The sequence below is a fragment of the Hippoglossus hippoglossus genome, chromosome 3 (genome assembly GCF_009819705.1).
Source record: "Hippoglossus hippoglossus isolate fHipHip1 chromosome 3, fHipHip1.pri, whole genome shotgun sequence".
Classification (NCBI taxonomy): domain Eukaryota; kingdom Metazoa; phylum Chordata; class Actinopteri; order Pleuronectiformes; family Pleuronectidae; genus Hippoglossus; species Hippoglossus hippoglossus.
Genome location: NC_047153.1, coordinates 11258142 through 11276005, shown reverse-complemented (window position 1 = coordinate 11276005; position 17864 = coordinate 11258142). Strand labels below are relative to the sequence as shown.

The 17864-nt window shown below is 40.7% G+C and overlaps 1 protein-coding gene across 2 annotated transcripts in view; it reads right to left on the bottom strand.

Moving 5' to 3' along the window:
- The window catches only part of ankrd11 (ankyrin repeat domain 11), a 93896-nt gene that overhangs the window by 61355 nt on the left and 14677 nt on the right, over positions 1-17864 (bottom strand). For both annotated transcript variants that reach the window (XM_034570712.1, XM_034570720.1), the window contains exon 2: positions 8481-8559. The gene's annotated coding sequence lies outside the window, so the exon portion shown is untranslated. The remainder of the gene's footprint in view (positions 1-8480; positions 8560-17864) is intronic.

The following is a 17864-nucleotide window of genomic DNA, read 5'->3' as shown; positions in this document are numbered from 1 at the left end:
GGATCACAATATAGGAATAACAGAAAGTTGTGTAGTTAAAGCCGCATGAAGTGTTAATCGGGACTCTTATCAAATGTGAGGTTTGAGGCTGATTTGACCATTTACAATATCTACAATCGAGTTACAAACCGCTTCCTGTTTTGTGGTAAAACATAGAAAGTCCACGCCACGGCCACACCATCAGACAAAAACTCAAAAGCTTAACAAATTGTGATAGAATGATGGCTCTAAATGGTAAAATACACTAGAAGTTCAAAAAAGGTGTAGGTGAAACATACCGTGAGGGCTACTTCTTTTAAATATTGTTGGGGGCATTATTGCGCTATTTTGCTACATGCATAGCCAAGAACCTACAAAGATTTTCACCACATCAGGAGATCATGTAGAGAGGTTTTCTAGAAGAATCGTAAACCTACCATTTTCATAGGCTATAGCCTTTCAGATAACTGTGTCAAATGTTCATCTGAGATGTGAAATTGTGTTGGTCATTTTTGTCAACTGTTGTCAGGTGAACTACAGTTACAGGGACACATTTGTTTACATTGAGCTTCACTGCTGCTGCAGGCTCAGCTGTCAGTCAATATACAAACTTTCCCACCACCTCAGAAGCCTGGACACCAAAGGAACATTCCTGATGTTTCTCTAACAACATTTTTCTTATTTCGACTTGACTGGAAATGTAAGAATATGCTTTCGGTCGTGTTTACTAGTATGTAGCTTGAGTGAAACGCAAGCTGGTATACTAGCTTATGTCTTCTGTCAGACCTACAACGAGTGGATGACTTAAAAACGTGTCTGAAACACAGTGTAGACACACCGTTACATGCCAATGACATGTTGCTTTTGGTGTGAGTAAGTAAAGGGCAAATTGAAAGATAGGTATCCCTGCTCCGGATATACGTGCTACGATAATGACCTTACATAATATAGAACAACCTGTTTGCTTAAATTTCATTTCACTATTTCATTATTCATTCTTTGAATAAAACAACAATCTGTATGATACACTGAATGTCATACACTTCAAATTTGCTTTGGCTGACACTTTATGCAAATACTAGCAATACTTTCTTCCACAAATTGAACCTATGCCTGTGTGACTAAAACACAAATTGAGAAAGAGGCCAGCTTGTTGAATGGATGAAAAGCCTCCTCTGCATATGAACACTATCAGTTATGAGCCTACAATGAAATGGATATACATGTCTGGACCCATCTATGCACTGCACAGCTGGACAGCTGCAGGGAATCAAAGTTGGGAGCATAAAGGGAGGGGACAATGATGTGCAATGCTGCAAACACCATCATAAAAGAGCATGTTGTCACTGAAAGAAGAGATGGTTTTCTGATGAAGGAACACCTGGTGGGGGAGAAGCCCAAACCTGCTAAACTCCGCATTTGTATTTAAACAAGACAACAAAGAGACCCGCTCCTCTACAGTATAATGTACATGATTTTGCAAAGGTGAAGTTCACACAGAGGGACTTGTTACGACCGCTGAGGTTGAGGTGTGTGTGACTGAATAAGAGAGACAGAGAGGGGCGTGCAGACTTACAGTGTGTCAGACAACAAGGTCAGCCCATCCCGGGAGAGGTGTTGGCTTTCTAACAGAGCACAGCTACTTGAAACCAAGGTCAGTGCTCTGTGGCTGTGAGAGGGAGAGGGGAAAGGGGCCAGACAGGGACAGCTTTGCCACATGGTCTGTGTATAAGTATGATGTGCTGTGGGAGTGTAACTGCATGTTTTTGTGTGCGCGTCCAAATTGATGGAATTCAGATCTCTGGTAGAGAATAAATGAACGAGTAACATATCCACAACCATTGAGGGCCAGATTTCCTGAAACCAGATGCCTTTCTGACATAAACAAATCAGAACACAGTCCATTATGGCCAGAAACTGTAGAGAAGGGATCTTAGCTGCTATCTGCTCTCATTCAACATTAAATAGCCCCTTGCTTGGTTTTGACTACCTTCCTAGAAAAAAAAAAGGCCAATTGACTCGCACTGCACTCGGATACAGCAAAAGATTAGGGAACTATGTCCCCTAGTAACTTGGCACAGTCAAACACATGGTTTAGTTTAGAAATTCAAAATAGCTGCTTATCCAGGCTGCGCTCTTACACATTGATGTGGAGACATATGAGGCAGTATGTGTCCCTTTGTTGTATCTGTACATTGTCTTCAGATATGGTCCCCAGTGGACTGGAGCATTAGCAAGACAAAGAAGGGATGATGTAGCACTTAACTTCATAAAAATACATGACAAATGCCAATTGTACTAAGGCCAATTTATTTAAGTAAAATATGATGACAATATGACCTTGCTTGTATGATCCTCAGTGAGATCATGGACTTACTGAGAGTTGGTAACCATGAATAAGGTTTGTATCTATCTACACCCAAAAATCTAATTTGTGCCCAACACTCACAGTGGCTGAATGAGGGGTGATGGATGCAGCTGGATGATGGATATTGGATTGACAATCAAAACCAAACTTTGTAAGGAGGGAGAGCTGCTTCAATGTTATCCTATCCTCCCCCACCTTGGACAAGAGCCTAGCTGCTCTAAAATTAGCCATCACATCTAAACACTGTCTTTGGTGCAGCAGCGACTCTTTGATGGGAACTTGGCTCATGGCTGACGTACTGAAAGCACACTCAAGCCCATCTCCAAATGCAGAGATGACGCCAAGATAGTATAAAAATGCAAACTAGAGACACACAGTCCTTGACTGTCTCAAATTTTATATCCAGGGAGGAAGCATTTGGATGAAAGTGGGCCCAATAACACAGCATAATAAACTTAATTGATCACTATCTATCATAATAATGTTGTAGTGTCTATTATTGTGTAAATTGTGTTCATTATCAATATGAAAAAAGCCATTCCAATCAAACATAATTTTAAAATTAATACAATAAGCATACAGTTGGTCTACTGGTATGAAACATATCAGATAATATTGATAAAAACATTTATTGTTGCCATAATGTGATACAGTATTGGAAGAATACTGTATCACATAATTTTTTTTACTATTTACAAGTAACCAAAAAACTAGAGTTCCATGACAAGACTCTTGTAAAGATAAAGTGAGGTGAGCCACAAAAAAAGACATAAAGGAAGGGCGAAGACAGCAGCTATGACTCAAGAGGGAGAATGACATAAAACAGACCAGTTCTTAAAAATACAGGCTTCAAGACGCTGATGGAATAAGTAGACAGTAGAATTCATGGCAACTCATAGACCACCAACATTATAAAGCAATGAGTCTAAATCAGTCTAACCATCAGGTACAGATCCTGTTTGCGTGTGTGTATTAACGTGTACTTAAGTTTGTGGAAAACAGTGCCTGGGAAGAAACCATGACCTCCCAGCAAGAGCAGGAAAAAATCCTGATGAAAGCAAACCAACATCCTGTGCTCATGGAGCCCATGCACCAGCACAGATACTACTATTTATATCCCAAATCTGTGTAACCACATTATTTGTATTCATATCTAAATAGCAAGAGGGGCTTGCATGGAAATTAAATGTTTACACTCAACATATGACGACTATTCTTTTTCTTTCTAAACATTGCCAACAGGTTTTGAAATGCTTGATGGCTTTTGTGACCTTAAAACAAATATATTCCTCAACACATATGAATAACCAAACCCCTGAAGAGTCAGAAACAAGGAAGAAATGCAGAGACTAATTTACCACGTAGCGAGACCATATGAACTACATTAACCGCTGCAGCAATGTGTGACAGTCAAGCCAAGAGATAACTTGCTGAATATGCTTCTAGCATGATTATAGGCATGGTATTCAAATATCTCACAAATCTGAATTTAAGCCAGTAGAAACAAATAAGTGTTTTGTTGTGTGAGACGGAAAAATCCCTGCTACTCATACCCATAACACCAAGTATCTTCTGGTGTCGAGTTACTTTCCCTCCTCATCAATTCAAGGCAAAATGCAGGAATAAAGAGCAAGCAAAGGACTCATTGCTGCAAGATGTTGTGCATAAAGCTGCCGCTGTGCACTGCTATTTATCTTTTTCACTCTCACGCCTACGGGTTACTTCTTCTCAGTCAGAGTGCTAACTGGTCTGAACCTCCATTACACAGAGCACACTGGCCTCCCACTCCCACCCTACAGTGGCAGACTGCCAGGTGGGGAATAGTGTACGTGCCTGTATGCGTGCGTGTGTGTTCATGTGCTGCACAAAAAATACTTAGAAAGCATCTCATAACCTGTCAACATTGAGAAATTTGGCACAGAGCTCCAACACTCGAAATAACTCTAACCTTCTGTATAAACACTGGGAATGCTGATGTGGAACCCCTGGGCGGATACTAAAGCCCGGTTCTGCAGTCCCTTGTTTCCCCTATCTCCCTGAAATTGTATGACCTATGGCGGCCCTCAAATTCCTCTGCCTAAGAGGTGCGCTCCGCACCATTCAGCTCACTATTAGCGTATTTCTCTGCACTCCATGCCACAGTGCCTCGCCTGTTCCCGGCAAACAGACTCCTTCTATACGGCATCAGTATGCAGCTTGCTTAAAGGGGAAGAGGAGGAGCAGCAGAGGGGAGGAAGAAGGGAAGGTTGGGAAAACAAAGCCTCTATAGTCGTCTCTCCAGCCAGGCCAGCCCGAGCTGCACTAGCGGGGGCGGGTTATGTAATGCCACTAGCAGGGCCCACTTCCCTGTACTGAGCTGCAGCACACACTAATCCCCACTGAGGAACGAGCCCTGCTTTAGAGGAAGGGGAGGGGATAGAAGGCGAGCTGTGAGAGAACCAGTGGAGAAGGTGTGATAACAAGAATTTTTGCTTTTTATCTGCAACAAATCGAAAACACGCAGACACCCCTCCCCTCTGAGCTCATCTGCTGAAGGATACCAGTCAGATTAAAATCAGTACTGCTGCTACAGCACAGAGGCGACACCACTTTTAGACAAAAACTGACAAATTCATCACACTTTGGTCCCAAAACTATTGTAAATTTAAAGGTCTGCCACAAAGGCCTGAACCCATAACTTTAGTTCCACACATCACTCTCACATATTCAGTGCTAAAACATAGCGGTAGTGGGTAACTAAATTATCCCTAAACTAACATATGGAATCATGACAAATCGTGTGTTTTAGAATCAATTGACTGTTAAAAATCTGTGTCAAAACCCAGTCTTAATCACCACACACCTCAGTCTCTTCTGCTAATGATGAAGACCAGGTGGAGGATTTAAAGCAGTTAAAAATAAAAGTCTGATTCTGATTTACTGAGCCGCTTGCCTGGAAACCATGTGACTGGCATCACATGAGGGGAGGTAGAAGGCTCCCGGCACCACAATAAGCTTTGTGATCAGTTTCCGTGGTTGCCACTGACAGTAAGCAGATATAGGCAGCAGAGAGGTAAACATTAGCAGCTCTTACTGGTGCACAGCTACAGACAAACAGACGCAAGAGAGGAAGGTGGGAGGAGAGTAAGAGAGTCAGAGACAGAGGAGAGAGATGACTTTGTGCAGAGGAAGAGGGGGGCTGAGCCAGTTTTGCAGCTGTTGGTCAAGAAATGTAGGCAGTGCAGACAGCGAGCACCAGGCCGCAGATTTCTAATAACACATATTCAGGTTTTGTGGCTCACAGATGTAACACTTCTGCTCGGAAAAATAAAAAAGAATCACTCAGGATGTTATCCTGTCTGTGTCAAAATACTTCACATGATCAGACGTTTGCGACGTCACACATAAAAATGGGGTTTGGGTTGGTAAGCTGTTTCTGACACATGTTCTTATTAGTTGAAATCCTCTTCACGTCTCCATAGCTATCAACAAATGAAGTGGTCTGAAACTTCAAACGATTGGCGCAGAGAGGCATACACTGCTGGAGCAGAGATGATAGCCAGGAGGTTGCGAGCAGGTCACAGAAAAGTCGGATTCTAGCAGTTATCAAGCAGTGCGCTTTCATGTGTTTTGGGGACGTAGCTTTGACAAGAGGGCTGGGGGGGGGGGGGGCTGGGATGTATTGGGTGCATTCTTTCAAAGAGTAGGCTGCTCTTGAACTTTTCCAGGATTACCAACCCTTGTTTTAAAGTTTACAAAGACAGATGTTAGCAAGGCAAGGCAATCTTATTTATAAAGCACCTTTCAAACAAAGAGGTAGATTCACGGTGCTAGCAGTGGTTGTCAGAGTTCTTCAAAAAACTCGACCCAACTCTTCTCATTTTAACAAATTTTAAAGAAATGAGAGCAGTTTAATAAATAAATTCTAGCATCCAGAGAAGATTAGCATAGCTAGCAAGTAAACTGTCGGATGTAGTGGACTTGCAATCAAGCTGGAGAACCACTGATGCTAATGTGCTCTAGTTTTTTCCTGTCACACTTTCAGGGGAGGGGTCATACTCAGTAATGCTCCAGTGCATCAAAGATACATGATATTTGGACTGTCAAAAACATCATCAAGACAAAAATAATGAAACAGTTTGGAAGTCTAAATCAAGGATTGAGTAGCTACTAGATATTTCAGTCTCTTTTAATGTTTTCAATAACAAGTCTAGAAAAAAATATCTGAATTTCCTTTACACTGAGTTAAAAGAAGAGGAGGATGTTGTTGTGTGTATTCAATGTATGCAATTTAAGTGTGAGTGGGACAGGGAGAGGGTGATGGACGGCTTCGGTTGGACACATGCTAACGCTGCACTACAGAAGCTGTGACCTATTTTTCACAGTCTCTAACACACAAGCACATACACACAGACTCTGACAAAGGGACAGGAAAGCAGAGGTTAGCCATGCACTAAGCCCTGTTCTTAATACATGCATTCCAGTGGATAGAGCTCAATGCTGCTGCACTTGCCTGTTGGTACAAGCAACTTCTGCACACACACACAGTCCCCTGCATGACTGACAATAAAAGGTAGAGCCTGACTTCTATAATATGTAATCACATACACGTATACAAGTGCACTCATATACAGGTAGTCTTTTTCAATACTGCTTAAAACAAACACAATACACTAGTTGTTTGGTTTAAAAAGAAGAGCTTGAGATGCCTCAGGCTTTTCTGATTTATGAGATAATTTCATATTTAACAAGGGTAGGTGACATCACCATGGTAACTAACCTCACACACCTAATCTGCATAGGAGCTGGTTAAGTGCGATCAAAACTAATAAATGCATATAAAAGCACCACCTATTGGCCAATTAATTATCTTGGAAACCGGCAGCACTATTTACGGAAGGCCCGTGGAGCTTGGTTTGTGGATCATCAGATGATCTCTTAGAAGCGCAAAAGTGTTCAGAGACCCATAAAACCCTTTGGAGTTCCCTGACAATTTTTTATATGAACGACCCTCATTATTGCAAAGGGCCAGCTCCACAGCAGGAGTGTACTCTTGTGTAGGAGGGCCCCCTCTCGTCTTCCGCATTTCATTTTTCCCTTTGGGCTGCATGCAAGGTCAAAGGCATTTCATTGTGCTCTTCCATACCTATATCATCATACCAGAGATTTAATAAAGCACTAAAACATTGTACTAGGGCTGCACGATATAAAAATAATTTACTGTCATAACGATACGAACATACGCGATATACATATCGCAAAAGACTTGAACTGCGATAAATGGTATTCGATGCGCCATGCATTCACGCTCTACATATCAATATATTTGGCCAATTAGAAGGAGCCCTAACGCCCTAGATAATAAATTAAAGATATTCAGAAAATTAACGGGCCAGTCCAGGTTTTTTCCTGCATTGAGAATTGCGAGCCACCTCCATCAAATTTCGTGTCTCCTCCGCACCCGACAAAATTCTAGTACAGTGGAAACTGCTAGTGATCATGTTTGTCCTTGGCCAAATTAATGTCTATAAGCGGTTGATTATTATAAAAGAACAGCACAGTCCCAGAACCTGAGGGCAAGGTAACGACGCTTGCACACACACACTCCGCTGTGTGCTCCCTCTCTCTCTCTCTCTCTCTCTCTCTCTCTCCGATTCAGCTGACGTCTCTGACTCGCTACAGTTCAAAAGTTCATCTGTTTGAAATGACGCCACAATTTAAACACTGATCATCACATAAAGATTGATACTTTTCTGGTGCCAGGTGGAATTTTTTCAATACAACTATGTTGTTGGAATGGAAATAATGCGTTTAAATTTTTCAGTGTCTGCATAGGCTACTCACTGTATGGTGTCTGTGTTAGCAGTGAAACCAAAGCAGAAAGACTGTATACTTAAGCATATGATTTATAAAGATATAGGGGAAATTGTGATGTATATATCCTCAAAGGGTCTCAAGTTGCTTTACCAAAATTTAAAAACCAACATCAACACACACATACCACAATGTACTGCATATTTTGTACTATGCTGCAAATAGATGTAGGAACTAGTCAGAAACATCTTTCTAAAAAGCAAGTGCTTACTAACGGATCTGCCATAAAAAGGACCGAATATCAGCTTGAAGATGTAAAAGATGATTTTTATTAACATACCGATTCCATGGCTGTGGGAGAACGTCAGTGGGCTAAAATCCAACTAGAAAACACCTGCTGCAGCAGAGTCCACAGAATCCTGAAAAACAAGATGAAAACAAAACCAGGCATTAATTACTTGGACAGAACAAGCAGTTTCACATTCCTTGCAATGGACGGGTATTGGGGTGGATGCAGAGGGTCATGTTTCTCCTCCCAGGATCGGTTCTCCCACTGTTCTCTGACAAGCTCAGAGAGGCCTATGGGAGAACAGGGTACAGATGCTCTGAAATATAGTGAGCTGTTTGTTCCTGTTTTTTGTTTCTTCAAAACCTTGTCTTTATCCATTTTAGAACATAGGACAAGATGGAAAATATTTGTACCCTGCCCCTGTGCTCCTGTGTAGTCATTATCACAAACCTTTACATTGTCTTGTCCTAAACTGTAGGACTTGAGCCCACACCTTCCCTGACAAAGCAAAGTGAATTGTGTATAGACAGATTATCAGTTAAACAACATTTATGGGTTTATTTTGATTTAAGATTTACCTTCTGATAACATGCCATAGGAATGTTTACAATCCAAAACATAGTCGTTTATATGTGTTCACATAACAAATGTGCTAATAAACTGTCTGCATTTTGAGGTGTGCAGCAATGAGATGGAAACATTATTCAAGTGGAGCCAAAAAACTGTTTATCAGTGAATAAATGTACACAGCTACAGGTATGACAGTAGAATACATGTGTGGGTCTATCTGTGCCAGCAATTTAAAAGTAAAAATAGGCTCTCTGCTACTTCTCAGTTCTTTTGGGAAACGTATACAAGTTCCATAAAATGCCATCAATAGGCCCTTTGCAAAAAAAAAGGCCTCTTCACATGGCTTTGTTAGGAATCCTTCATATGAACATCTGATTTTAATGTCACTTGAAATAAATAGCTTGGAGTTTTATGGCGAAAAATAATTGACAGCCCTTCCCCTTACTAAACGTTTCAACCTGGATTTCTGTCACATAAGTGAGATAAAAACAAGTCTAGTTTAAAAACAATTGGGGGTTGGGGTCTCAAAGAGCACTCATCAAAGCACTGAACTAAGAATCATAGACAGAAAGAGACAAAGATTTCTGAATTTATAAACAGGATGTGGTTAGGTAATGCACCAACAAAAGTACACCAACAGCCTCAGTGTTTTGCCACTCTCGTGTTTAGAGGGTTCATGAAATGACAGTCACAATGCATCAAAAATATGTGTAAAAATATGTTGACCTATAACTTTAGTTGTGTCCTGTTTAATGGTTTGTAAAAGAAGCACATATAAGGAAGACTGTGGCAGCCAGCCCCTAAGACTATTGCACCCGGTTGTCCTCAGAACATCTCCATATCTGGTCCACAGTAAGGAGCCAAATTGGAACACATATCAGCCACAGTCCAGCATCCGAGATCTGCTAATGTTACTGACCTGTCTGGCTAGTGGCCCTTCCCCCAGTCTCTTCCCAACTATGAGGACAAGGATTTATCAGGATTTAGGAGGCGGGACATGGGAGGGTATTTAACAGAGGTCCATTGTCAGGCTAAACTGGTAACATTCCGGTGATTATTGGACCCCCCCCCCCCAGTTTGAACCCACATTTGTTCCATCAATCTGGTTTAAGGCATCACAAGAGGATTGGAGTCCAATGGTTGTTTGCAACTAGCTGTCAGGGTTAATACCATTTAAATAGATATAGTACTTACAAGTCCCTTTTATCTCACAATCTGCATTCATGTACAAATCATTATTTATTATTGGTAGGAGTGATCTTGTACCTCTGCTATTGGTATGAATATCAAACAGGACCCTTGTAGAGGGTTTTACTGGATAGAGCTCAAAAGCTGATAGTACAGGCAGGGTGGCAGGTGGGTACGCAGGACAGATTAAGGCCAGACCATGCTGGAAAGGCCTAAGTGATAAGAAGGATGATGGTTAGATGTGTATTTATGTTTGTTCTGAAGTGGAACCTCTGGGGCTTTCCCAGTGGGAATCACAGGATTGACAGAATGTAATAATCCAGCCAGGAAGCAGAACCCTATACTCCCAACAGAGTTGGAGACACAGCATAAATTCACTTTGACAATCACCCAAAAAAACTTACAGGACACAGTTTCAACTGAGAGCGGTAGATTAATAAACGATCCAAATAACACCAACAAAAAGCACACAAAAAATCGTTACACCAAAGTAAGTCGGGGACGAAAACTATGAATTATCTTTATTACAAAATTAGAATTTCTTATTGTATACAATTCACTAATGTAAAGACAAACTAGCAAGCAAAACAATGAGCTGAAAGAAAACGAGTCGACTGTCACTACAATGAACATTTCTAGATTGAAATTTGTCAGGAAGTGAAATAAAAGAAAGCTGTTCAGAATATGAAAACTGATCACCTACTAGCTATATCAGTGACAATTTCACGTGTTACCCAACAATCGCTTTTTACAAAACCTTACACTTCACTGTACAGCACACTTCAGAAGACTAACCCCGCCGTGGGAACAAGACAAAGACATAAGACACATTGCTCTGCCAACAAGAATTGTGGTGTAACAGATAAGACTAATGATAGCTTAAGAATATAAATAAACATGTTGAACTAGTTTCAGCAGTTAGTTGGAAGCTGAAAGTTATCTAGGGCTGTAGCTGGTTAATCTTAGTTGACTGAAATCGCACCTACTCTTCCACCCATCGATTGGTTGCAGGAAAAAAATAACCTGAGGGTCATGTTTAGATTAACTAAACCGGCCATGGTACACTGGGTGAACTCTATTCAATCATTATTAGATCAATCATATTAAATATGTCAATTATCATATGTTCACTCAAAAAAGTGTCAGCGTTAAACATTAAGCTGTGATACGCAAAGTGCGATTTGACTTTTAAACACAACACAAACGACCTGTTTGACATGGTGTCAATTATTTTGGAATTGCTTCTGAGCAAAGTTCAACAAATGTTCAATAAGTTCAACCAAGCAGTCCCCATTAGGTTGGGACAGTTCAAAGTTCAAAGACGCATGCTCCTTAGTAACAGTTGCTACCTAGCTTATTAGCTTTGACTAAACTACACAAGGAGAGAATGAGGGGATGACAAATAGCAAATCTGCTGAATAGTCAAATTTACATAAATTTAAAAGCACAAGTGTGTACAAAATAAAATCTATAGATGTGATTAAATATATGTGAACAAGACTAATGTGGTGGAGCTGATGAAACATTAGAGGTCAGAGGCCAAACCCCTGCTTTAAACCTTGGTTCAATACAACCTTGCCCTGAGTCAAAAGCCTGCTTCAGCAAAGTGCAGCCATACATACAGCAAATTTCTAGTTCTGCATCACCATGACAACATGTCCGCATTATTAATTCATCTGCATGTTCACTAGACATGTCACTGTTGACAAGCAGCTGAAATATCAGAGATTTAGAGATCTAAGCTCATCACTGCAGCAGAGATTTTGCCATATTGGTGAGGATCAGAACCGTTTGTGAGGCACAGGGGGGCAAGAAGCACATGTGTGGTCGAGGCAGCTGCTCTACAAGCTCTTTAAAAACACTGCTGTAAGTGAGAGAGCTGGTGAGACCAATGCTGGTTTTAACAGTGACCTTCAACAAGAATCAGAGGCTGTCTTTGATGCTGACAGAATATGACTGCAGATAAGGATAAATCTCTTCACTGGAGCTGGGGCAATGGCTTCGCACTAGAGAGACTGAAACGTTTAGTTGCAGCCAAACATGGCTTCTTGCTAGTTGGTTTTACTCAATTCAATCGTTGCAACAATTGTCCCACAATATATTCACGGACTAAAGCCTCAAATGCGCTCCAATGTTCGATATGGAGGTGACATTCAGGAGATTTAATAGTAAACTATTAAGGAAAGGTGTATTAATGTATGAGACAAACCCCAAACTGCAGACTGCTATCAAGACCTCATGGTTGGAAAACAATTAAAGAATGCTGGGCCCATGTGCATGAACAATGGGAGCACATGACGTTTGTAATTGATACCTGGACCATATAACACAAACACATCAGTGTGCACCCCCGCGGGGCTGCAGAACACCTCCTCAGTCAGTCTTGTGTCTGGCTGTCTTGTTCGGCGAACAGAACAGAGCCAACTAAAAAGCAGCTGTAGCAACAATACTAACCTATGTCTGATTTCATAAAGCATAATGCAGGCCTCATACATGTCATAGCGGGACATTAATTGCTTGCTCACACTGTAGACTCTGCAGCACAGTAAATCATCTTGAACAAAAATTCCCAAAGCAGCCTGATGAAAGAACCATGAAATAATGCCTAAAGTTATGTTGTTAGCTGTCGTATCAATGGCAATGTGATAAAAACAAGCAAGTGGTTGACAGCACATCGACACCGGCATCTGCCCTTATCGCCAAAAGCGGTCAAATCTTATTATCTTTCCAAGTTAACATCAACATCGCCGTCTACGTGTATGGTACCTCTTTTTCGTCCTGATAAAATTGTATTCTTCCCATTTCACGTCTGTCGTGCGATAGAGACTTCATCAACATGCCCACTCATTCTCGTTTCCAGACATTTTCTTGCTGCGTTACCACATGACCTCACTCAGACATTTTACCAGGGGCCTGCCAGGAAAAGTTCCAGAAAATCCCATTAGCAATTGATGCGGACGCTCTCGCATACAGCCACTCTCGAAATTTCAGGAAAATGTCCAGACTTCAGTGAATGTCTGAAAGCAGCTCAAGTTATTCACTTATGGCAAAGTTCTTTCTGAAGATTGTGACGCAACACAGTGTTTCAACTTCATTGTTGCAGAAACAGCTTCGGCACCTTTATCCAGGAACATGGAGTTCAACAGGATATTGTGGAGATCGGTTCTGCTTGTGTGTGATTGGAGAGGAGCAGAGAAGCAAAATCATTTGTTGACCAGGGCAGAGGTGGGCCACTGATAAGGTTAGAATTTTAAATATATTTTTTAATGGTCTGTCACTTCTGCTGTAGTAACCTACTGCTTGCAGCCTTGCACTCATGTATATAGGTGTGCGTGTGTTAGTACATTGCGTGTGCATGCCTCTGCTGTTTTCTTTCAGTCATTCAGTTATATCTGATAACTGAAATCTCATAATTTTCACATCGAAATGGGTATCGAGAATCGTGGAAATTTCATGCTATCGGTATCGACTACTACATTTTTGGTATCGTGACATCTTGATTATAATCGATTGAGTCAATTGAAACACCTAACTACTTTTACTAAAATTATGTACTACACATGGATGAAACACTGCCTATAATATCTGGGGGGGTTGTCTGTCAGTGAAGAATGCCTATATAAGATCCGAGCACAATACCAATTGAACAATAGGAAGCAACAGCAGCTTAATATAGACGCCTGGATTTGGCCTGCAGTATGTCAAAGCATCAGGTATCGAAGCTTATTGTAATATCTTCACTAATTAGATTCAGTCATCTGCTCTTCTATGCGCAAATACTGGAGGGGAAACCTGACACTGGAGGGTATGGGGAGACAGCTGAGGGGGATGGAGAGATGGGCCAGGGGGAGGAGAAAGGAAAAGAGATACACACCACACCTCTCCTCCTCAAAAACATCTACATTATTGATAAAGCCTGGCTTCTGCAGGGAGGGACCACAGCACACTGGTCCTCCATATCTCCAGCATGAACAATCAGCACAGACAGCAGCATGAAAGCTCTATCCAAATCAGTTTATCCAAACACACTAGTGAGAGATAAAACATCTGCATAGAAGTTAACAATGAGAGGTACATAAAAGCAAATGCAGGTAGGAGCATGAGAGGGGGGGGAATTGGAGCTGGGAGTTAGAAGAAATAAAAGATAGGAAAGATAAAAAGGTGAGTCTGTCACATGGCTGGGGTAGCTGAACAACAAACCAGCCAAATAAAAGCCTGATATTAAATCAAGGCTGAGGAGTTAGAGGAGGAGGAGCAGGGAGTGGAGAAGAGCTGCAATGAAATGCAGCAGCACTGCTCGTGACATGGTTAGCGACAGCGCTTGTTTGTTCAGCACAGCCATGCCACTGCAAGCTCAGCTCACACGCTCAGTTCCCCTTGCTACGAATCTTCTGCTGTTGTCAAGGTAACAAGCTCTCTGGACTGGGAAAAACCTTCACATTCAAAAGATGCTTTATTTTTTTATTTTTTAAAATGCTGGCCTCAACCAGAAACTTGCATGTGTTCTTAATATACAGGGTGTGCAGATGAAGGTATCCTCAGCTTGGCCGTGCAACAAAGGAAAACACTTTCTAATTTTCCATGGAATTCAGAAATCATACTGTACCGCCATACTGTAACTTCTGATGTAGCTGGAATGAAAATGAAGAACAGCAATGACAGCACGGTGCTTGTTCAAACATTCATAATAATGCTGTTAAGAGCTGCTTCATTAAAAATAATCAAGTAAATTAATCCAAGACCTCATCAACAAGAGAGAAGCTAAACCAATAAGTCTCTTCCCTAGCTAGTTCAATCCTTTCTGATTAGGTGAAACATCCATGGCGTTGCACCTAGTTATTCTTTACATGGTTAAATATAAATGGGTGTAAACCAAATAAAGCATAGAAGTTGTACTTGTATAGTTACAGTTACAGCTTGGGCTTGTTGCATATTGTGTCCTTAAGTCTTACATTCTGATGAAGTCAAATTTAAAGAAGCTTCATTATTTTCTGACAGAGTTGGCTCAAAAATCCTGACACCACCTTGGTCACAGACCTTTGGGCCCAGCCTGTGGCTTTTTTATATCATCATCTCCTTCAATCACAGCTCATCTCCCCCTCTATCTGAGTCGAATTGTACATTAAAAGGTACACCAGCAAACCACTAACCAACGAAGTAGGTTCACTATACAGTTATTTCGCAGCAGATTCATATTTTACTAGCAAAGTTAGTTTAGAATAGTGATTGACGGGCTTAACTCACTGTTAAATCAGGCATTAAGGTGGTAACAGGTGTTCTATTTACAGAAACGGTGTAATTTTAACACTGCATTTATGTCAATACTGAGTCTGATTACATTATTTAGAATTTGACTAATAGCCTATGTATCTGACATATTGAAATAACACAGCTATAGAGGAGTTAATCTCACTCACTTTATGCGTCTTCTTTTAAATTGTAGTGGTTATGGTTCTTTGTGGTGATCCAAACAATATTACAAACTCATGGCTGTACATTGGCATTACAAATGTAATGCTCACAAACCCTCTTTGACAAGCACTGACAGCAGCACACAAACCAACAGCAACCAAGTTTAATTTCTATTAAATCAAGTTAATCAACTTCCTATTGCTATTTCCTTGTAGATTTTACATAAACAACTTAAAGCAATGCTACAGAAGCAAGGGCCAGAACTGCTGCATAGACAAAACCTGTGAATGCAGAAGAAGCCAAGAAAGGAGTGTGGCTTTAGATTTATTATGCAATTAATGTTGATAACTGAACAATCACTGATCTTAAGACAAACTGTCTGCATTTGCCAAGCCACATCAGCACTAAATCTATAGGCTATTGATTTCACCATTACGACAACCAGGTTTTTCTCAGTAAATCCAAAACACAATAACACTGCTCTTCATTTAAGATGACGTAAATGTGTTCTTCCTAAGTTATGACTTTGAAAATACACTTTAAAATTGATAAGACATCCATTTTCTGTCAACTGACTATAACACAACAATAATTTCTGCACTTACAAACTGTTTCTCTAGAAGCCAGTGGTGTCTAAGTCATATATGCTCATTTCAAACACTACTGCTGGCTTCAAATACATGTGTGGAGTCCAAATCACACTTGTCTGTACTATGCTCATCAATACAGCATCTCCTATTATTTAATATACAAGCCGACATATCAGTGTCGTATACTTCATACATTTTTTTCCTAACGTTTGTTTCTTGATTACAGTTTTTTAAACAGTTGTACAGCTGTTGAGGTCTATGTTCACTTAGCTTCTACAGCACATTATAGTTCCTAATTATGATATTGCAAATCGAGATACAGAATGGTATGTGCCACATTGGCATCTAGTTGTTACCAAATGTTAACAAAACAGTCAAACAACACAAAGCATTTTAGGTTATATTTGAGTCATGATGTTTCGTCATTTAACAATTGAATAATCTGTGCTTTTTAACAATGGCATTATAAATAAGCGTAGGGAAGTCAGACATTTCACTTACAGTGATTTGATTTTCTTTCAAGAAAGCTCGCTCTGTCATTCAGCCTCACACACAACCTGAGCATTTCCACGAGGGGTTGACCCATTATCGGCCGGACGATTATTGGGGCCGATATATGGCTTCTTTATTATAGATTATCTGTATCTGTAATTTTTTTTATCGGATTGCCGATAATATCAATTCATTTTAAAATGTCTATAGACACCACTCTGTCGTCTCGAGCAATGACCCACCCACAGCACTATCTGATTTAGTAGACATCCAATCTATCACAGACCAACGCAAAGGAACGCATTTCAGACTGGAGCAACTTTGATCACAGAGCAGAGCTATGTTTCAAAAGAACTGCCCGGACCACACGGGCTGCTGCTGCGCCGCGGAACGGCTGCGTCGCTGTTTTTCTGTGTGTCGCGGTTGTTTGCTGTTCACACTGGCTGCTGTTTAGCCGCAATTCTGCAGAGGAGGAGCTGCTACCCCATAGGGTTTGCCTTAAAAATGGCAATAAATAATGTAATTTTTACGAGGATGTCATCCTTTTTTACCAGTGACATGTGTGTTAGAGTGAAACCCACACATACAGAGAGAGAGAGAGAGAGAGAGAGAGACAGAGAGACAGAGAGAGAGAGAGAGAGACAGAGAGACAGAGAGACAGAGAGACAGACAGAGAGACAGAGAGACAAGTTGCAAAAACACATAATCTTATGATCTATTTCTATGATGACAAACAAGCCCAGTTTCCCAGTTACACTGAAAATGCCCACTTGTGATACAGCCTACAGTTAAGTTTATTTATGTAGTGACAGCTATATCTTTTGAGTAACGTTGGTGCAACTGGAACTTATTTTAGCCACCATATCGCAAACGTAACATTACTCGCCCTAAGTTAGTTGGTGTTTTTACATAGGTTATAGGTAGGCTAGCTTACGGCCATTATAACGTAAGCTATGTTGTCTCGTAGAGCTAACTTGAATGTGATAGCTAACGTAAAAGTTAAGTTCTTTTGTTGATCTTTAATTATGCCACCTAACTAGGAAAAAGAAACTCATACGCTATAACGTTATTTCTTGCGCATCACTTAATTACCAGGGGCCGGTGTGTTATTCTAAATTTTGATACCCGGATTTTTATTTTAACTGCAAATGTATGTTGGTTATCGGTCCCCCTGATTATTAAT